Here is a 22,450-nt window from a genome sequence, read left to right as displayed (position 1 = left end):
TTGAATTCAGGTTTAAACTGCTATTGAAAAACCGGCCCTAAATATTCTTATTTAAAGGCCAAAACAAATAAGAATGTTCAGAATTGTGCATGTGTATTGGCATTGGTACTTTTACCATACCTCAGTTTGAAATTATGGAAATTATTGCGTTAAGAAAAAGGTTTGACTAGTTTGAGATCAAAAGCAGGCAACCGCAAACTGTACATTAAAACGTTCGAGAGATTATTGAATTAATATCCGCGGAAAAGTCGGAATTTCAACTTGTAGGTTCCGAACAGGATCGCTATGGGCGTATTTAGCCACTCTACAATGTAAACTCCACGGATTGTTACCGTACGAGAGATGTGTTTACATCAGCAAGTACAACAGTTCAGATTTGTCTGTTACCGTGCAAAATAAACAAGGATACAATGTGCTATCTCTATCTTCCAATTATCGTAATTAAACATTATACAGGATTAAAGCCCGCCGTTGAAATATCGAAATTCTCTTGACCAGCTCGAGATCAGCAAAAGACAGCCGCGGATTATATTGAATTATTCCAGATTATTGAAATAATACTCACGGAAATGTTAGAATTTCAGCTTATAATATCGAACGAAATGGCTGCCGGAGAACTTAACCATTTCCCGAGTTGTTACTTTTCGAGAGATGTGTTTGCAACAACTATTGCAATAATTCGAGCTAGCTCATAACAGCACAAAACAAATAAGAATACAATGCATCAGGTTGGTGCAAAATATTTGCCAATTTCCTATTAAATTCTCGCAAGAAGTTTGGGTATCACGAAGCAAACAGAACGTCCTCGTATTCTGAGAGAAAAAATATCTAAAAAATAAGAAACATTTACTCGATAGGTACAAATACACGTAACTTTACATAAAGAAATTTTCTTTCACACAAATGAGAAAGTATATATTTTTCTAGAACATCATAGAAACAATTATTCATTTTATTTGAACAAAAGAATTTATAAAATTTAGAGATATGTCATTTCTAGATATGTCATTAGTATCCACCAAACAAATATCTTTTATTCTCCGGATATTCTCTATCTCAGAGCAGATATCTAAAAAATCTGTTATTCATTTTATCCATAAAAATAGTTAATCCTACGAAATTTGCGAATTTCATTTCTGATCTATTTGCCAACCTTCTGCACACGCCGACTTGATACCGTCTCACCTTCAATGACCGTAACTAAAGGCGGGAATGAAATCCCCAGCGCGGAAAGGTCGAAATTCCATCGACCTCGCTGAGATCAGGAATTCAAGAGTTCACCTCGCGGAACTCACCTGACGATCGGTGGCGCGAGGAGCGAGCCGGCTGAAGAGGGAAATCACGATCGGCTCTTTAGATCGGTGGTTATGGCCGCGGCGACGAGCTCTGCCGGGGGCGAACGTCGCCTCGACGACGTACACATACGACAGGCACGAGAGGAACGCGCCGGGGCGCAATTCGGAGCCGCAATTCGCACGACCGGCGTTCGCGCTCGACAAGTGCGACGACACGCCGACCTTCGCGCTCGGTCTCGCCTCGTAAACAGAGGCGCAGCGTTAACGCGCGCCTGTAGTTTCGCTTTCGTCGTTTTGCTCCTCTTTCTCCTTGGCGCGAGCGCGCGCGCCGAGAATTCCCTTGCTGCGCGCAAAAAGCGACCGCCGCGCCCGCGGCCGAAACAGAGCCCGCGCGGGACGACGAGCGAATGGACGAGCGGCAAAAACAATTGGCGCTCTCGTAATCCTTCTGTGTAAGCCGAGCGTCAAACGCTCTTCCGATACGCTCCTCTGTGATAAATTACATCGACGACGAAATTGATCCGCGCCGGCCGGCCGGCAGTTGGAACCGGAGTCGTCCTCCCCCTGTTAATTCGGAATAATGAAAACAATCGCGCGTCGCCGCCGAGTTAATCGCCGCTCCCGGACTTTTCCCCGCCAGGGAGTCCGCCAATGCGCCGCGAAGTCAGCTATTTAGCGTTTCCGGCATCCCCGCGCCGCTCCGGTGCACCGCGTTATTTATCATGCACGTATGTGCAACTCCGTGAAACGTCGAAAAAAATTTTTCCACGCGATTTTGTATAGTGTGAAAATATGCGCGGAGGGAGACCGTGGGTAGAAATAATCGTTGATTTATACGTGATTGCGATCGTACACGGAGTGAATATGTATGTTATGGTTTCCTTTCTTCCTTTCATATGCATTCTCTTCAATTTTACCGCACTGAGAGAAAAAATACCTAAAAAAGATATTAAATCTAAATTATATATCTAATAATATTTAGATATATATAAAATATTTTCCAACCAAGAAAATATACACTTTCTTGAAAGTTTAGCTTCTCATGAAAGCAATTATTTATTCCGTTTAAATCAAAGATTTTCAAAGAATTTGAGTAAATATGTATTATTAGTACTAGTAAGGATGAACATTTTTTTCAGATATCTTTTCTCTCAATGTATACTTTTGTAGCAGTGCAGGAGAATAAACTGTCAGTGAAGTCTATCTTGCTGAGGAACAGTAAATTCTGCTAGAAACATAGAATTTTTGACATAATTATATGAGAACAATTTTTTAAATTTAATAATTTAGCCCAATATTTTTTAATTTTGCTTGCGTTTAATATTTGTACACTTTCTTTTTTTTATGCTATAATAACTCAACTCTACATGTGACTACAACACATGATAAAATTAGTATTATTATTATTGTTATTAAACTTTGTTCTTCTCTTTTCTCAGGAGACAGTAATCGTTACGTGAAACAAACACGGAGAGAAAACTCCGCGAAGTGAAAACACGCCGATCGCGCGCTAATAATTAAATACATCGTCGAATGTTCAAAGTTACGTGGAAATTCACAGTCTCATGGTTCCGCACCGTTTCTCGCATCTCTAAGCACCAACAACTCGGTTTACGGAATTTTGACGTCGCCACTCCGCACAGGCGACCCGTGATTTATTTAAACTATCTCGTGTGTACATATATTTAAATTTGGACAGTGCCGCGTGTAATAAAAGCGTGTAGACTAGAAGAGTTCCGTTTCCGAGAGAGAGCGCGCGACGCAGCGCGCTTGTCCATAAAGTATGTGTGTGTGTGTGTATGTGTGCACGAGCGAGTGGAGTAAGAGAGTTAGAAATAGAGAAAGAGAGAGACAGAGAGAGAAAGAGATTCGCAACTCGAATAGGCAAATCTCGCGGGAGCGAGAAAAAACTCCTTTAATTAGGACGAAATTGGTCTGCTAGTCAGCATGTTTCAATTTCCCATGACAGCGCGGCCATGTATTTCGACTTTTTTCCCCCGAATCGCCGCGCGTCGAAAAAACGCTCCCGCCGCTCCCAGTAGAATCGGAAGAATTCGGTATGGTTCAGCAGGTAAAATTAGATCCGCGGCCGGGTGGCGGCCTTGTTATCCGCGAAACTTGCTCGTATCAATCGGCGATCGAATTTCCGCATAATTCGTTCCGTCTCTATTTACGTGCGGCACGCACGATTACACGACCTGCGCAGTCTCTCAACACATTTTCTCTTCACGTCGAATTCGCGGTAGCAGTTTATTTCATGACCTTCACGGTAACACGGTTATCTCCAAGTGACGTGCGAGAATTCAGAATCGTGCACGCAAATATATGGGTTACGTTTGTAAAAATGCAAAAACGATTTTATTACTTTAAAAACGCCAATTAATCTGTCCTGTTGTGCCAACTAATAATTAAAAACTCGGCTGTCTGAGTCGAGGGAGGAGACGTGCCGAGGACGAGGGACGAGGGAGAGACGAGGATGGGGGAAAGAAGGAGCGAAAGATGACGAAGGGGCGGTTAAGCGCGGCCGCTCTCTTTTATTAAAATTACTTTCACGTCGGGAAAGGGCTGTGCGTGACACGGCCGCGATCACCGACGTCACCAAGGAGCAACGCAGGTGTCAGGCGAGATTCCCCGCGACACATAAAACACACTCACTCACGAGGAGCGTCCTGCCTCGCGCTTCTGCCCGAAATAAATAGATGAAACACTGGGAAAGGTAACAGCTCGGGGGGATCCCTATCTCGCCGCCCTTCCTCCCCACATATCGATCGCTCGATTCGAAAACCATCCCCACGTCACGCCCCGCGTACTTGGAAAAGTACGCCTCCAAGTCACCGTTACCATCGTCGCCGACGGCACACCGCCACTTAGGCGGCATCCCTAAATTGAGAAACCCTGCGCGCCGAATAATTTACAGCGTGGCGCACTTGGAGAAGGGGGAAGGGCAGAAGCCCTCCAATATTCAACGTGATTAAATATTATAAAAGCAAAATTCCACGAATGCCACCACTATCGCGCGTGCGATCCGGAGGTGTATGAAAGAGGACGGCCGAGGCGGGCGAGTCCCGGCGGAGCCGGGGGTGCGCGCGGGACGGCCGCGACGGGGGTGGAAAGGAGACGAACTTGCCGCCGTCGGTCCGACAAGGCCGGAGAGTGAGATCAGCGGGGGCTCGCGGGGGGCCGGGGAGTAGTTTCAGTCATATCGACCACACCACTTTGGCCCCGCTATACCAAGCCGCGCTGGAAACACCTGAGCCCACCGGCATCCCCGGCCGTCCCCGCGGCCCCCTGCCTTGCCGGCAGTTCAACCCTCCGCGAGAGCGCGATGCTCCCGATGGCGTCGTCGTGCACGTGGAGGCCGAAATATACTAATACCCCGCTTTTTATATGTATATATCACCGAGTGGCGCCAAATGGGTTGTAAAACACGAAGGATTTTGTCCGGGCGTTGCATTAAATAGGAAGGGAGCTACCTGTGGTGGTGCTGGTGCTGTTCGTTCGTTCGTTCGTTCGTTCGTTCGTTCGTTCGTTCGCTCGCTCGCTTGGACTTCTAGATAGAATTAATGATAAAGGAGCGAAACGCGGGCCCCCTGCCGGGTACTCGGCGAGGTGGGCCAGGAAATGCGGTTTGAAGATTTTTTACGACGCCGCTCGCCGCCGAGGGGGTTGTGAGGAGCGCGTTCGCAAGACAGAAGGAGAAAGAGAACAGGCGCAGGAAAGAGTGAGAGAGTGAGTGAGTGAGTGAACCGAGAAGGGAGCCTGGGAGGAGGGGTTATTTCCAGCGGCTTTGCGCTGCCGCACCGCGAAAATACTCGGGAGCGAAGTACGTTAATGAAAGAAATACAAGTTGCAAAAGTGAGGGGACTTCAAAGGCGAAAGCCTCTTACCTACAGTTAGATATCGTGCCGGGTGGAACAAAAAAGAAGCGCGCGGGAGTGGGAGGTCCCGCGAAAGAGAGAGACAGTAACAGAGAGAGAGGGGGAGGAGAGAGAGAAGAGAGAACGCAGGAGAGGGAGCCGGGAAGCTCTCGCGCAGCTTTTAATCCGCCTCGGTGGGTCACCGCGCTTGAAAACCTCTAGCCGAGGTTTTGAACTCCGCTTCCCGTGGTTTAAGGAGAACCGTTCGGCGGCTTCGGCAACGCGAAAAGTATTAAGTCGGACTGGCAACACTAATTGGAGCAAAGCCGACGGCAATGATCGCGGCCAGCCGAGTCGCCGCGCGGACGTACAGACGAACTTTTAACTCCCTCCCGACGGAGGACGACGGCCACGCGGCAAGACGGTGAGAGAAAGAAAAACCTAGGTGCAGGATCCAGGTAGACAGGTGTACCTAAATTTTATGGCAACTTTATAGTCGATTTGTAATAGTTGCGCGCCTCGTGAGTGATTCATGTGACACTCATTTTTATTATACAAATTGAGGTAATAGAAATGCAAGTAGAAATATATTTTCCTCAAACCTCAACTTCTCAGGAAAGCCTTTCTTTAGTCCATTTCAATAAAAAAATCTAAAGAGTGTGACTTATAGGCCACTAGCCCAGATTCATGACCAAAAAGTTTTGAAATCATTTTGAGCTAAATACAGTTTATAGTGCGTAGATTACAAATATGCAAACACCAAAGTGATTGGACTTCAGTTTTCAGAGATATGGCCCATTGAAAATTCCACTTCCACTTTCAAATGACGCTAATGCCCTCCGCGATGAACCGCAGCTGCAGTTATTGCGTGCCAAACACTTTTATATCTCTCTCTGATCTTCATTGTGATATCTTGATGGATATTACAAATCGATCTAATTCGAAAGAAACTATACTTTCCTCTCGCGAAAACATGACGCCATCTAGTAAAAGTGGAATTTTCAATGAACCATATCTCTGGAACTTGAGGTCCGATCACTGTGGCACTTGGATATTCGTAATCTACAGACTATAAACTTTATTTCAAGCCTAAAACGATTTCAAAACTTTTCTGCCATTATGCTGAGCCACATTCTTTAAGTGATCGGTGCCCACCCCAAATAAATATTTTCTATACTTTAGATAATTCTTTCGCAGTGAGTATATAAGAAGATTCCGCAAAAGATAAGATATTTATTTAGGTGCATATTCGCTTCACATCAATGCAATTAAAACGATTGTAATTCTCATGTCTCACATCGCGATAATCATGGAGGTATATCTGAGGAGAATAATCTGCGAGAAATATCCTTCGGGAGGTTCAAGACGGAGAAAGAGAGAGGGAAAGAGAGATTCACGATATCGTGCGAGCGCGCGTCACGCTCTGCCGCGCCTCGCCGTTTATTATCGGACAGTTCCTCCTCTTTGAAACCGTGTTACATCGCGCGACGTACGTACATACGCGCGTGCGGTCGGTGCAGATGCATCCTCGCTACATCCGCGTTTACCGTTTCCGCATCCGCTTCCGTTTCCTCCGAGCCCGTGTTCGCCTCCCATTAAGTGGCCCGCGAGTTTCGCGAGAGCCGACGTCTGTCCAATCTCGCTCACCTCGCGCGCGTTTCACCTGTCCGTGGGAGGAAAAATAATTTCTCGTGAAGCGGACGCGGACGCGGCTCGCGCGGATGAGCGGCCAGACTGAGAGGAGAGAAGAAGGCGGATAGAAACAGAGGCGGATGAGTCTGTGCGAGGAATGTCAGGGTGTTGTCTCGCGTGGTGCCTGTGAAGTAATGCCGTTTAAATAGCGAGCTAGCGCGCAGGAAGCAAGGACAGAAGGAAGAATATATAAAAATCTTTTAATCCACCATTCCTTCTTCTCCCTGCCCGGCCTCTGCATCCTCCTCCTTTTGCCGTTCTTCGCGTTGTTGCGCGGTGACCTACCGCCCTGATGTTCTCCCCCGCATCTTCAACCTCCACCTTCGCCCTGCAACTTTTTGCCGTCTAGCCGGATTTTTTCGAGATTACGGTATTAAATCGGCGAGTAACGGGCGTACGCGAGTGTAACCATACGCACATACACACACACACACACTCACGCACGCAAATGTCCGAATGGGGTAGATACACGTCGCACGTGAACGCAGTCTCACCCCGCCGTGGAACGTGGTCGGGCGATTTTTGTTCTCTTTCCGTTCCTTTTTGTTTTCGAGCGGCGCGACGGCCGCGCGATTTCCGTCCACGGGCGGAAACGATATCCCGCCCCCTTGCTTTGCATAAATATCCATAACGCCGTGCGCGCGCGTATATACCTTCGGTCCGGCCCGCAGTAACAGAGTGGCGTACGCGAGAGCGACGGTGACGTTCTCGCGGAAAACTGCCCGGACGCGGCTTACGTTTACGTGGTCGTAACGTATTCAAATGTACTTATGTCGGGGCTCGTGATACCTGTTGTCCCATGCACGCGACCGCTCGCGTAGCATCGTAGTGTGGAAGGTGCGCGTCTACCTTCATACATCGAGCCGGCCGCGACGGAGCGAGGCAGATGGAGAGATAGAGATATGAAGAAGGAAAGAGAGAGAGAATCAGGGAGAGGGGAAAAACCAAGCGCGAAAGAAGCACGGAGGACATTTGCATAACGGCTGTTTGGCCGGAATCCGCGCGAGGTCGGTATTAAATCGTCGGACAAAAGCTGCCAGGCTCGCGTCACTGTAGCGCATTTTACGCGTTTATATTTATACGCGCAATCAGAATCGAATAAAAAATTCCGCGACAATCTCATGACAGCGTTTCACACGTGGGCTCACGTGCACCCCGATACACCGCGCCGATTCCAAAACGGCCATAAAAGCCGGCAAAATCGTCGACAAGAAGGCGCGTAATTTCACATCGACGTCAGCATCAGCTATGCGCTCAGAACGAACGTTCTTTTCCTCCCCCCATCTCTCTTTCTCTCTCTCTCTCTGGTTGTTGTTCACCACGCAGCGACAGCGGTGGCGAACGACGTCTTTTTCACGCGGAAAATAGAATGCACGCGTCGAACGAGAGCTTATTTTTATACATTAAACCGAGGATCCCCCCTCGCGAGAGCGCGACGAAGGAGAACGACGGGGAGAGCTAGGCGCGCGCGCGCACGCCCGGCTGTCGAGCTTGGCATCCTCATCCGCCAGAAAATCCCTCCGCTCGTAACTGAGGCTGGCTGAGCGCAGTGGTAACGCTAAGCTCGACGGGAGATGCCGCCTGCGGTCTCCATAAACAGCGCTTACGCCGCACGAGGCTCTCGGGGGCGGCGGCGGTGGCGGGACGGATAGTGAACGTAATGTTCCAACCCCTCGTTGTGTTCAACCCCAACCCAACTCCGCGTTTGTACGCCCGCAACAACAACGAGGAACACCTCGTCGTTCTGTACGCCACCTCAGCCAACCAGCCAGCCAGTCTTCCAGCCAGACTGCCAGACTGCCTGCCTGCTTGGGCCGTGACAGGATACGGCGGGCTTTAAGGATGCGCCGGGCGCGAAACGGCAGCGCGTCTCTCACCGATAGAAAGCGGCGCCGAGAAGCGACGGATCGTTGTTGCCGCTCCCTGTCACCGTGATCCCGATGGGAAAACCCTTCGATATATTGCCTACTAAAGTCCAGGCGAGGCTTCTGCTCTTTCTCCCTCTCCCTCACTTACTGCCTTTCTCGTCTATCTCGCGCTCCGTGAACGCGTTTGCCTTTCGCGTCTGTCTGCCGTGTTTCGCGACGAATGCTGTTTCTCCCTCTCTCTCTTTCTTCCCTTTTTACGAGAAAACGCCTAATGCCACACGGGCGTTCAATTCTATTTTAGCACCCGTAAGTTAAATTAAATTCAAAGAAAAATTAAAATCCTAAGTTGTTAAGTCTGGAATTATTGCGCATGCAAACGTAGAGTTTTTGTCTCAAAGTATACAAAATTGTTTTTCTTTCTCCGTAAAATCAATATACAAGTGCCAAATTAGTTGCACCTTAGGTTCCAGAAATATGGCCCATTGAAAATTCCACGAGATATTAATCGCACACTTGGGCAAAAGACTCAGACCCAAAGTTTAGAATCTGAGGTCTCTGCTACGAAAAAATCTATAACTAAATACTGATACAAAACACTATCACAGTGACGAGTCGAGATGAATTGTCGCGTAATAAACGCAACAACCGCGACTGCGAGTTGAACGCGGAGAGCACTGACGCCATCTCGTGGAAGTGTAATTTTCAACGGGCCATATCTCTGGAACCTGAGGTTCAACATATTTGTAATCTGCTTTGTTTTTAACTCAAAATGATTTCAAAACTTTTTAGCTACATAAAGCTCTGGACCACTCTTGGTTTCACTCTTTATCACTCGAATCTATGGTATCTATACACTATCCAGACGGCGCAAACTTTTAAAACAAGTGTAAAAGGCGTCTAAATAAAGTAAGATGTCTCTTGGACATTTTTAAGAGATTCTTTAGAAGCTGCCTGGATAGATAGGAACATTTATAGATATTTGAGTAGGGGCATATCAGAAAAGTTCTTGAGTCTCACGAGTCCACTGTGTCAAAGTGAGCAGCAAGAAATAAGTGTGTCAACGAGGGTTTAAAATTGGAAAAGTGTAATGCGTCGGCGTGTTGTTACTCTGCCGCAGGCAATCATTATTCATTACCGGCATCCCCTTGCTGCAGCTGTTGTTAGCCAAAATTAATCCCTGCCGGTTGAATCTCTGAGAGAGCCTGAATGCAAAGTTCCTCTTACGAACGGCTCGATACGGGAGACTTGTAGCGGATAAACGAAGACCGATCGCCGCGCTACGCTATCGCAGTCGAGCGCGGTGGCGCGCTTTAATTACGAGTACAAGGGCGCATTACGTATGTGGCGCGAGGAACATGCGCACCCACCGATAACGAGATTACGGGGTGCGACGCATCGGAAATCGCAGGGAAAAACGGCAAAGCGGAAAGTAGCGGGTGGATTTAACGAGCCTGCCGTTCTATATATAAGCATCGAATTGATGTCCGTTGAGTAACGAGGCATTCGCTACTCATCTATCGACTGCCATTACGTGGGACGCTATAGCCGCGCGCCGGATACGGTAATAATGGTTCTAAGGTAGTAGTGCGGATCCAAACCCCTTCATCGGCCGGACGGGGAGGACGGGAGGGCAGAGAAAGGGGTAGTTGCGAGGCTATCCCCTCAGAAATAACCTGTCGATACCGGTTACGCGGAATCTCGCCGCGGAGGGACACGTGACCGCGTAAAGTGAGCTATAATGGATAGCCTCCGCTATACACAATAGCGAACTGAGACGTGACTGTGCATTCGCGGGAACGAGTGTTGGAACGGTATTTGCTAGTCGTCTCTTGAGTTCATCTTCAGATGCTATATAGTCAATCTTGTAGTATCTGAAGATGAATTCAGGACCCTAAAGGGTGAGACTATCAGAATATCATCGCGAAAATATTAGGTTGATGTGAAAAGTTTGTCGTGCTCATCAAATGAAATCTTGATGAACTAACAATTTTTATGAGTAAAATGAAGAACCTCAACTCGATATCTTTTCAAACATCTAATAAAGACTCACCTTTCAGTATTTAAACGTGTATATACTCAATACCTAATGTAATAGTAAAAATCTAATCAGTATCTAATGTAATACTATCTCAGTATCTCAGTATCTAATGTAATAGTAAAAATTCTTTGCATCAGCTTAAGATGTCTTTGTGTTTAACACGAGCGCTAATATATAGATCGGATTTCTGCTCACGGACATTAAGGGATTCCAGAAACAGAGAGGAAAAAAGAGCAGGAAGATGGTTGCTTACGAGAATCGTTGCTGTAATATAAGAAGCGTTAAACCTATCCGCGAGCGCGTATCGGGAGCGTTTTATGATCGACGCGATTGGATATTCCTGTGCGTCCTGAGATGGGCAATAAACGAGGCGCTGAAGAGCAGCCATTAGATTAATCTGTACTTTATGCCGCGTGATATCCCGATAAACGGTAGTCGTGAAACGGGGCGGCGATCACCGTGCCGCGTCGATGTCACGATGTCAATGAGCATCGAGTCTCAGGTATGCATTGTACCAGACACCACGCTACTTATGCCTTGCTATTAAAACTAAGGTTCCTAGTACGATCTACTGCCCTTGCATATCGCGAGTGAAACTTTCGGGAAAAGCTGATTATGAAGCAAAAACTAATCAGCTTGTTCTTTTATGATTTAGGGTTTACTAGCCCTTTATGCGCTCCACAGACTTCTGCGAAGCGTTGAGAAAGTTTGTTCATAATGCCCTCAAACTAAGTTGGCTATAATATATAATTTTGTAAATCAAGTTTAGTGCAATTTAAGTATTTTGTCTGAATTGAGAAATGTGTCGAGCAGTTGTGCAATCGCAATGAGTAGTGCAATTGAAACGTAAAATGTCAGATCACTGTTAAACAACAATTAAACCACCGGATAAGAAGTCATACTGAAGTGAAAGTGGTTGATTACTAACTACTATGTAAGTAATTCCGACTCTTACAAGAACCAACCAAGTAATACTGGACAGTAATACTGGACAATTATTAGGCAGTGATCTGCACAGTTATTGAACTTATTCTTTATTCTGGATATCCAGATAAGGCTGAAAATGATAAAACAACCTTAGGTACAGTGGTCAGGCATGCACGACGCAGCGCGTGTGTGGAATAAATGAACGTAAGAACGACTCGCAAATGGAGCGAACGGCGAGAGACTTGGATCTACCGGTTGCCCAACTACGAGGGCGACGACGACGACGATGTCGACGCGCTCTCGGCGGAATCTCCGGCAACCCGGCGGGGTCCGACCGCGGGGATTCGATTCGCCGCGCTTCGGTTCTACGGTAACGCAAACCCTCTTGATTTTCCTTGCCGGTGGCCGGGCGAACCGGGCGGGCCGGCGGGCAAGCGAGCGAACGCGAACAATAGACGAGCTTGTCGCTCCATGGTTTGCCTGACCCAGAACCTCCGAATCCGCACGCGGAATTCGTGCCTTTTATGTGGTCCGAGGGCGCATGACCGGGCTAATTGGAATGTTCGGTCGGAATATCTGGAGCAGGTCGCCGCGGATAGATGGAACGCTCCCAAGTGCGGATACAACGCGCGCGCGAGCGCCCCGGCTGTATTCCCTGCCACCGAAACCGGAGCAAACAGGTGCAGAACGGGCGCGATCAGCGGGATTACCAACGACGGTGGAATGCAGGCAACGATTGTTCCTCGTCAGAAACGTCGAAATGACGTTTTTCCTCTCCTTCATTTAATTTTCCCCGCTCCCTCCCTTCGCTCGAGAACCGGCGCGGCCTACTTGCCGTCGCGACTCGACGAACCGCGTCCTCGCCAACTCCTCATGAACGCTGGAGAGAAAGAGAATAGGAGAGAGACAGATGGATAGATGTTATGTGCTTCAGCAAAATTGTCCTCAGACGTAATTGACTAACGGTAAACAAAAAAGCAGGGCAAGTAATATTTACACGGAAAAATAGGAAAGTGGAAAAAGACTGAGCACATAGACTTTCACAATTACTACCACGCGAGATAATCGATGATGGAAACTTTACGATTCTTCTAATTACATCGATGAAAAGCAAATGTGTTGGATTAAATTTACATCACATGATAAATCGCAGTAACAAATTTACTTAAAGTTATGCTCAGATTTTAAGGCAAGATTGCCCGTTAAGATAAAGTATTTATCTTGAAGTAAAATTACTTTAAACTACTCAGATATCAAGGTAAAAGTACTAATGTACGGATATGTACCTAACCCTGGAGAGATTCTTATTGCTCTGGTCTTTTTTTTACGTGTAAATATTTAAACTTTTAACATAAAATAAAATAAATATATATTTTTCATGTTAGAAATTTAAATATTCGTATTTGAGGACCAAAGCAATAAGAATGACCACACAGAAAAAAAAAGATTTGCTAATATATGGACAACTAAATATATTAGCTGCAGGAGTAAATTTTCTTGCTTTCATAGCAAAGTTACTTAATTGTGATAGCTAAAAGATTTGCCAATATATATATATATATATCACTACTGACAACTAAATAACTTTGTTATGAAAGCAAAAAAATTGGCTCCTGCAGTTAATATTTTTAGTTGTCCATATATTAGCAAATCCATATATTAGCCTTTTTTCCCGTGCAGGATTAGGTGCGTATGGTGTTTTTATCTTAAGTGACGTATTGTCTTGTCATTTAAATAAATTTTGTAAAGTAAATTTTGATATATTCTTTGAATAAATTTTGATATATTCTTTCCTGCCTCTTTCGTACTTCTATCCCGTTACTCCATGTAATAAATACGAGTGCGATACGAGCCATCTTTACAATTGGAGACTACTAAAGTTGCTGGAAAATTTACGTACACCTGTCTGTGTAAGTAAGTTTGAGCCAAATAGACGTAGATAGCTCCCTGCAAGGGAAAGATCAGACAGCACGCTTCCAAATGCTTATAAGTAGCCTAAATTTGAAAGAGGATTTGAAAGAGGCCTGAATTTGAAGGGGGAAATGTTCGACTTTGATATCTTCGTGCGCCTCTCTGTTCGCGGACCGACTGGGTCAATCGGAAGTATTTGGCGACGGTATCTGGAGCGAGGCCTTGGCGAGCTCTTCGGAACGGAACGCGGATACAAAACATCGGGGGTGCCTCGCGCGGCTGGCATGAGCACAAGCAGGCACTTGCGCGACGCGGGGGCATAAACGCGAAAGAGGAGGCTAGGTTTCTGCCGCGGGGTGAGAGAGCGGATCGATCCGACGACTGCCAGGTCAACCCTCACCGCGACTCACTCACCCGGCACCAGCCAACCGCGAGGTATTTCGCGCTTGTGTCGTTCAGGCTATTACTTATCGCGGATCGCGGAACCGGCGAGCTTGCAAGCGAACGTCCGCGAGAAATCGGATGGCATTCGACATGATCGAGACCCGCTCGACCTGACTTCCGCCGCGTCAACTCGTTTCCGACGTTCCGAGCACGGAGAAAAAAGTTTGCTGCAATTAACCTGAGAATGGACCAACGAAACGCGTTTCTTGCTGAAGAATTTCTGGTTCCTACAGCTGCGTGCGAATATTATTCATAGAACTTAGTTCGCAAAACAGAACTTCTGGCACTTGGAACCGAATTTGGTTCATGAGGACCGCAGAAATTCTGGACCAAGTTCAAACTGTGAACCAAATTCGGTTTGGCACAGCAAACCTCAAGTATCTCCTTCTAGTCCCAACTTGTCTTTCTTACATGAACGTCATATGTAACGTTGATTCAGCTTGCGAAGCAGAAAGACGTATTTAGCGTTCGATACACATCCAGATTAAGGCGCCAGATGTCGGCGAATCGCGGAAAGAGTTGAAATGGACGTAAACACGGAACAAACCGCGCTGGTATGCGATATACGTGCTGCCGGTGGAGAAAAAAAAAACAAAAAGAGAGAAAGAGAGGATGGGAAATTAGGACCTCGGGGATGGCGCAATCCGCAGCCGGTACCGATTGGCACTCAATGGACCTTTATGAAATTCCGACAACCGCAAATCTACCGGTCCAGCCCGCTCTTTCGTCCCACGTTTTCGCTCCCACGCCTTTTCTCTCTTCCCCTCTCTCGTATGTTCTCTCTCTCTCTCTTTCTCTCTCTCTCTCCCCCACTCCGTTCCCGCGGTGCTATCCGCACCGTTTCACGTCGGTGAACAAATTATTCGACTAATTTCAGCCGATAACTGACAGTGATGCGCGTTAATATGGAAATATCGCGGCTCGTCGAGCGCATGGCGAGGCTGCGGGGGAGACGAGCAGGACCTGGTGCGCACGATCTGGTTGACGAAGAAGAGCGCGAACATTTAAACAAGCGCACAATCGGCGCCGAATTGATCGCAGGCAGGCAGGCAGGCAAGTAGGAAGGATGGAAGAAAACCGACGACGCGAACGCGACGAGATGGGAGGCGAAACAGCGAGCGGGCCGAGTGAAACGTCGCCGCGCGTTTTATTTGATCGACCATTAAGAATGCATAAACGCGCGCTATCAAACCGTGCCCGGCCACACAAAAGCATTATCGACGCGACCGGGCAAACTCATCAGCGCGACGTGAATATTTTAATAACGTGCGCCGCAATTAATATTATCTGAATTATTTCGCAGCGGTCTTTTAATCATTGCATTAATTAATACTACTGCCATATGCAATCTATGTAAATCAAACGAAGCCTCAATAATATCCCGTCGGGCAACAAAGCGTTAAATAACCCAAATTATGATAGGGCGGCCATGAATATGAAATGCTTTACGAATTACAATTTTGGAAACGGTCTATTGTGCGTGCGTGTGTGCGCCCGCGTGGCCCCGTGCGTGCGTGTACGATCGCCGCAGCACGCCCGGCCGTAAGGACCGTAATAAACGAATTGTGATTTATGAATTGTCCGACGAGATCGTGCGCGAGCGCGCCCCGAGATTGCTTAGCCACGTTCGCGCGCAGCCACTACTACAGTTCGTTTTCGTTTTCACGCGATCTCCATACCGGCTGAAAAATAACGCCCTCGCTCGTTCGCTTGCTCGCTCGTTGCTGAAACGAGACGCGGGTTCAAGGTGAGCGGTGACACGTAAAAAAGCGATCCGTTTCGCCGGGCGTTCTGTGGCCGGCAGTTTTCATACGGCGTTTCACGTATGTACGTGCACTTGTACGTACATTTGTGATTCGCTCGAGCGGACGTCGCATTAAAATTTGCGACTTGGGGGAAAGTTGCCGAAATCGAACGCAGAAAAGAACAAATTGGTATTCGCCTAAAACTAACATGCTGAAATTATTATAACAATCACTGCTCCACAAGGTGTCTCAGCTCGATCTCACAATCTCTCGTGAGCTCAACACGAAAGTTCTATACTGTTTTGTGATATTCGCAAAATAACTATCGAGATATTAATTAAAGAACATTTGTAAATGATGACGCTCGATATGGTAGATGAGCTGTAGTTACATCTGCCGTCATGTGCTTGTATATTGGATGAAACGGAACAAAAAAGTCATCTACTGTTTTGCAAATGACCGCGTAGATTTTTAGTTATTAATCAAAGAAGATTGGTGCATTATCGCGCGAAGTCCTGCAACAATTTTCGGTAATTATTTAGTTTAGTGGACCCAATGATCTTGACCTTAACATATATAATAGAAATCATCCTCCTGAGTGACCTTCTGAAGGTTTTATCAATTGTCATTGTTTGTTAAAAAGTTATTAACAAAAGAAGTTGCATAAAATAAGTGTAATTTTTGGACACTATATATACAAAGTGAGCAGTGAGTGTGTGTGCGTGCGTGCTGAACGTAACATATTGTCGCGAGTGATATAACCTAACTTAACCTAATTAACTTAAACTGTTGTTATATCACACGCAACAATGTGTTACGTTCAGATGCACGCACGCACACTCACACACACTGCTCACTTTGTATATGTAGCATCCAAAAATTATACTTATTTTATGCAACTTCTTTGTTAATAATTTTTTAAAAACAATGACCGCCGGCTAAAAACCTTCAGAAAGTCACTCAGGAGGGTGACTTCTATTATATATGTCAAGATCATTGGGTGGGTCCGTTAAACTAAATAATTACCCAATTATCTTTAATTAATTTTCCTTAATTAAAAATCTACGTGGTTACTCGCAAAATGGTAGAAAATTCTATTGCTCAACTTGATCTAATACAAGCAGCACAAGATAGCAAACTACAGCTCATCTGCCGTATATCATGCGTGATCGTTCACTTTCGACCATTTTCCTTGTAGTGCAAGCCTCAGCCGGCCGGAGGAGCGACTTGCCGCGTGCACGGCGCGAATTGTCGGCGAAACAATTTCATTGCACGCGGCACAAAGCTTCGCCGTCGCGCGGAACAATACGGGGAATACCTTCGCGAGGGGATATCGCATTACTCGACGTTTTCATTAGCCATTGATGTATCCGTAAAATATCGGCTCGCGTGCAAGGATGAGAGAAGGAGGATGAGAAGAGAGTGGGAGAGTGTGAGAACGCTGGTGTGTTAGAGAATGCTAGAGAGCGAGAGGGACGTAGAACGCGCACGCTAAGAAAAATGCCGCAGTTGTCAGAAGAGAAGCGCGTTTGCTGTTTGACGTTGTCAAGGAAACAGATCGAACAATCTCACCGTTGCAAATCATTTCTCATCATGTCACTTTACCAAACACACATTGATGCTGAGATACAAATCACATCTGCTTTCGTTTATTTAGGTTAGATTAGTTATGTCTCCATTACAGGAGTGTTGCTCAGAGCAGTAAATTGAAAACAACAATAAATCATTTGATCCCACTGCGGGGTCATTTGTTGTCCCGTATCAACAAACCATTTGTTGCGGGGAATTTTGTTAAATTAGCAAAACTTTTATCCTCACACACAGTGTAGATTTCTTCGCGCGCGCGCGTTTGCCCGCCGCTCTCCATGCATTAATATTAATATTCGCGTGCTTTTACAATCCCCTCGCCATTCGGCACACTCGTAACGTAGATTAATTGAGAAAGCCTGTTACCGAGGAGCGAGACAGTGGTTATTAATGGCATAACAAAATATCGAGCGGCTCAGCCCAATGCGGTGCGGTGCGCGCGCGCGATCCTCGAGATCTCGACACGAATATAAGGCGCGAAAAGTTTCGAGACGAGAGAAGCAAAGGGAGAGAGAGAGAGAGAGAGAAAGAGGGTGAGAGCGGAAGAAAGAGCGAGAGAGATTTATTGCCGCTCACTGCGCCGACATCGTTTCCCGATGAAACCAAGGGGGGCCACAATTTCGCGTTATCCGATTAATGGCGGGTCGAATGAGGCGCGCGTCGCCGCCTCCGCGATGTTTACCGAATTACGGGATATTAATCAGCATCAGCGCGATTAATCGACGTCCGGTATTCGGTCGGAGTGGCGCGGCGCGCCGAAATATTTCACTTGGATGAAAAGGGACGCCGGAGTTTTTGTGCCGATACAGCGCCTCAGACAAGAGCGAGGAGGAGAGGGCGAGAGAGAATGAGAGAGGGTTGCAGTTAACCCACCCCCTGTGCCCATCGAGTTTCCCATTCGCCCAAAGAAACCTGTCATTAACGTAACGAACGATTCTTGTTGTTCACCGCCGGCGTTTATTTCCACGTGGCACTAAATCTAAGCTTGCTTCAGGAGAAAGAGAGAGAGAGAGAGAGAGAGAGAGAGAGAGAGAGAGAGAGAGAGAAGGAAGGGGGAGAAGGAGAGAGGGAGTAAGGGAGCGCGGTAACGACGGCGACGGCGCGGCTTGAGGAAACAATCCCGCGTTTTCTTTTGCTCGTTGGCCGAGTAAGCCGATGCCCCGAGCCACTAATCACAAGGGAATTACTCGTCGGAAAAAGCCCCCTGCCGGTCCCGCCGACCCCTCTCGCGCCGTCGGGTCGGAAGATTGTAGCGCGCAACAGCAGCGCGGATATCCGATTCTTTCGATTCGCCGTGAAACGAGAGCCGATTAACGTTCCGTTCGCCGCCGAATCGTTCTCGCGAGAAGGCGCCGAGCGGTCGTCGAACGAGTTACAAACGCGACGTAGCGTATGACCGGTCGTCATATGGCCGTGTCATCGTCGTGTCTCTGAGAGCAAACGAGCATCATCGAGCAGACGGACTGACGTAGACGGACGCGTACGGGCCGGGGCTACTTGCGTAATAGCGTGTCGCGAGGAGGCAATTCCGAAGAGGAGCTTCTTGGAACAAGTTAGGGGAATTGTCAGAGACGATGGCTCGTTAAGTAAGGGAGACACAGATGGAGAGCGAGAAAGCGAAAGGGCGAACGAGGGTCGCGAGGTCGGCGCGAGGTCGCCGCTCAAATGGCTCGTATTTGGCATCATATGAGGAGGAGACTGTTCACTCGCGGAGGGTTGCTCGCATTGAGTCGTAACTACGCTCATAGGCGAGCTGCGTGTATGACACGGCCGACTCTATGACAACAACAACGATGACGGTGGACGCAAAACGCGGCTCACCGCAGATTGTGAGCAGGCCACCTGTCTCATCGTCACTGGAATATTCTTCGTCATGAAGTGAAAACAAGCCTGGTGCGCTATACGATCGTGCTCCCGGATAGGCAGGTGTACGTACATTTAGCAGCGATTTTATCGCTCGCTTGTAAAGGCTGCAGGTCTTATGAGAGATAATCAGATAAATATGACACTCATATTTATCGTCATATAAAATGATAATAACCGAAAATAAGAAAAGAAATATGAGCAACATATCATGTCAAATTATGAGAAAATATGAATGTAATTTTGAGGAAATCTGGTTGCATTCCTCATAAGTGCTTCATATGACACTCATATTATTTGCTGAACGATAATTAAAAATGCGAGAGAAACATGAAGAAAATTATCAAAATTTGCTCAAGTTAATGTCATATGCTCTCTTAAAGTGAATCAGTGAACAATCACTGATATCAGTTATGAGTATAGCATTGAGCACTTTCAGTGCTATACTTATAACTGCAATCAGTGTATATTCACTGCTTTCAGTGATGTTTGACTGATTCATTTTAAGAGAGTAAGATGTAACATGAGAATCTGAGTGCAACTTTTAGTAAATTTGTGTGGCTGCATCTAATGTAACTAAAATTTTACATTACTGTGTAAGTTTAATGGTTTCTTCAATACATTTTTTCATAAATAGTTGAAAGCAGAAATGATAAAGTCTCCGTCATCGATTGTCTTACGTCATGCCAATCGCTACGAAAGTCCACACCCGAGAAGTCTCTCTTTCTCTCTCGCTTCTCCGCGACGTGCGATCTGCTCCCGTTTAGAATGCGACCCTCAAAGGTCGCGCAGATACAACTCGCCGGTAGATTCGGCCAGCGATAGCCGGCCGCTATCGGCTGACGTTATCGCACGTAAGCCGGCGCGTTGCGGGCGCGATGTCTCGAGTGGGTATGCTTGATTCATGGACACGCGATATTGTTCTCGATCGTGTCGCCACAATGTGCTCGCCGATGTTTCCGACCGGAGCGGCGTGCACGCGCGCTCGCTTAGTACGGCCGGCCGAATGGATGTCGACCCAGATCGGAGAGAGCTAAATTACACCGCGTGTCCACATCCGCGGCTACGGGAGATTTGTGGTTTGAAAAAGCGGCCAGGAGGCGCAGGGAGGATGAGAGGAATGCGCGCGCGAATATCTAGGTCGATTCGAGGCGGAGTCGAGTCGCAAAATTAATAAACAGCTTCGACGCGAAATCATTTCGGAAATTCGCACGGACTCGATAATGAGTCGTCGTCGTTCTCTCTTTCCCCTTCACGTTTCTGTCGCAACGATGCACGTGGCGCGGACGCTCTACGACCGAATATTCCACTCCCGTCGGCGGATTCGCTCCGCGCGATTGGAGCCATCCCTCGATACTTTAGCTCGTAATTTTTACGAAGGAGCTTTTCAATTTTTCAAGAGGAAGAAAACCAAAACTGTAAAAGCATTATTATTTCTTACGGTATCTGCCGCGCTCCCGTCTCTTCCACCTTCTATATCTCCTTCTTCTCGTCGTTTCTCGGCGCAGAATCGCAGCAACAAACGCGCAACGTTAACGCCGGATAAATAGCGCGCGCGTCGAAGAAAAGCGGTAATGTACAAGCGATACGGCAAATGGATCGCGAGCGAGCGAGCGAACGAACAGGAGACGACGCGTCGGGACGCCACGTTGACCGATAATTGCGTCTTTCGTTCTCCAGCGGTGCGGCACGACGCGATCCGCCCCACACGCGACCTACCGCAACGATATATATTTCGGAACGACGCTGCCACTTACACGAACGGCGCCCTACAACCCCCGTCGGAGCCACCCCTCGCTCCCTGAGTCGCGTCGACGTTCATCGCTCGTCGAAAGAGACGAACCGCGTCGGACAATCCTACCGCGACCCGTAAAGAGCGACGCTCCTCGCCTGGAAACGACACTCCTGTGCAGCTGCTCCCCCCCCCTCTCTCCCTCCACATCACGCGAAAACCAAGAAACGAATAGTTCAGAATTAGGATGCTGTTTCCCGAATGAGGACTTTCGCGCTCATCACGACTGATGATGGAAATTCTACTTTTTAATTATATTCTCCTGAAGCATGTATAATGTGTGCATCGCATTAATTGTTAAATTTACGTCAAACACGCAGCGAAAATGTTGCAGTAAAATTACGTTAAAATTGTATTTCTTTTTACGTTGTCTTTTGAAAAGCTAGACTGCTCTAAAGTAGAGCTCTGTGTGTAGAGTATAAATTAACGTGGAAATAATAAATTCCACAATCTACTTGGTATACGACATAAAAAAAATATTTAATTACAATAATTTCATAATGAAAAGTCAGACATGACATTTAACAAATAAATATATATATATATATATATATATATATATATATATATAAATAGTAATTTTAATCACAATTCTTCTGTATGGCTCAGAATTACAAGAATGTTGTTATTTTCACTGCAATGTTTTCTCCGTGCGCAATAGAGTGTACATTTTTTTATTTATATATTAATGCAGAAAGAAATTTACTAAATCTCAAAGATTTTCACATTTGACATGAAATATTGTTTTGGGTAAATTTTGATAATTTTTCTGGCATTCCTTTTTATCGTTCCATATAATAAATATGAACGCTCTACATGAAGGACTCACAAAGGATGCAACCTTTGTAAATCGACTAGCAAAGTTGCTGCAAAATTTATGTGCAGTGCATTGCAACAAAATAATGAAGACACAATAAAGTTGGTAGCTCACAAAGCTGATAAAATTCACAGTCATTATCGATCGATTTAACAATTAATACGATAGACTTATACAACAATATCATAATTAATAATATAATTAAAACGCTGAATAATATTAATAATTAATAACAATTAATAATACATAATTACTGGGCAAGCTCGTCAGTAATAATTCTCAATTTTGACAGTTAGGTGAGTTCCCAACTTCATAGTACCTAACTGGTTTTGCAATCCACTGCTAACCTGCCTACCTGTATTATGACAGGTAAAAAAATTTTGAGCCGCCTCTCCCTGAGCAAAAATTCTGATTTTTGGGTGAAGGGGATTGATTGTTCTCACTCAAGTCCCCCTTCCCCGTCACAAAACAGTCGCCTCCAATCCCCGACGCATTTCCCGCGCTTCCATTCGCATGATGTTTCTTTTGCCGGCAACTTTCGCGGAGGAACGATCGCGCCTTGGCGAAAAATTAATTCGACGCTGCCGGCTTAGCTTAGACGGCCCCCCCCCCCC

At 46.5% G+C, this 22,450-nt stretch overlaps 1 long non-coding RNA gene across 1 annotated transcript in view; it reads right to left on the bottom strand.

Moving 5' to 3' along the window:
* LOC116848223 overlaps positions 1-22,450 on the bottom strand; it is a 63,582-nt gene that overhangs the window by 13,828 nt on the left and 27,304 nt on the right. The gene's annotated exons all lie outside the window — the stretch shown is intronic.

The sequence above is a fragment of the Odontomachus brunneus genome, unplaced genomic scaffold (genome assembly GCF_010583005.1).
Source record: "Odontomachus brunneus isolate Ranch 3 - 2012 unplaced genomic scaffold, Obru_v1 Obru_scaffold_091, whole genome shotgun sequence".
In the NCBI taxonomy this organism is placed as follows: Eukaryota; Metazoa; Arthropoda; class Insecta; order Hymenoptera; family Formicidae; genus Odontomachus; species Odontomachus brunneus.
Note: the sequence above shows the minus strand (reverse complement) of the source record. Positions and strands in the feature narration are given on the sequence as shown.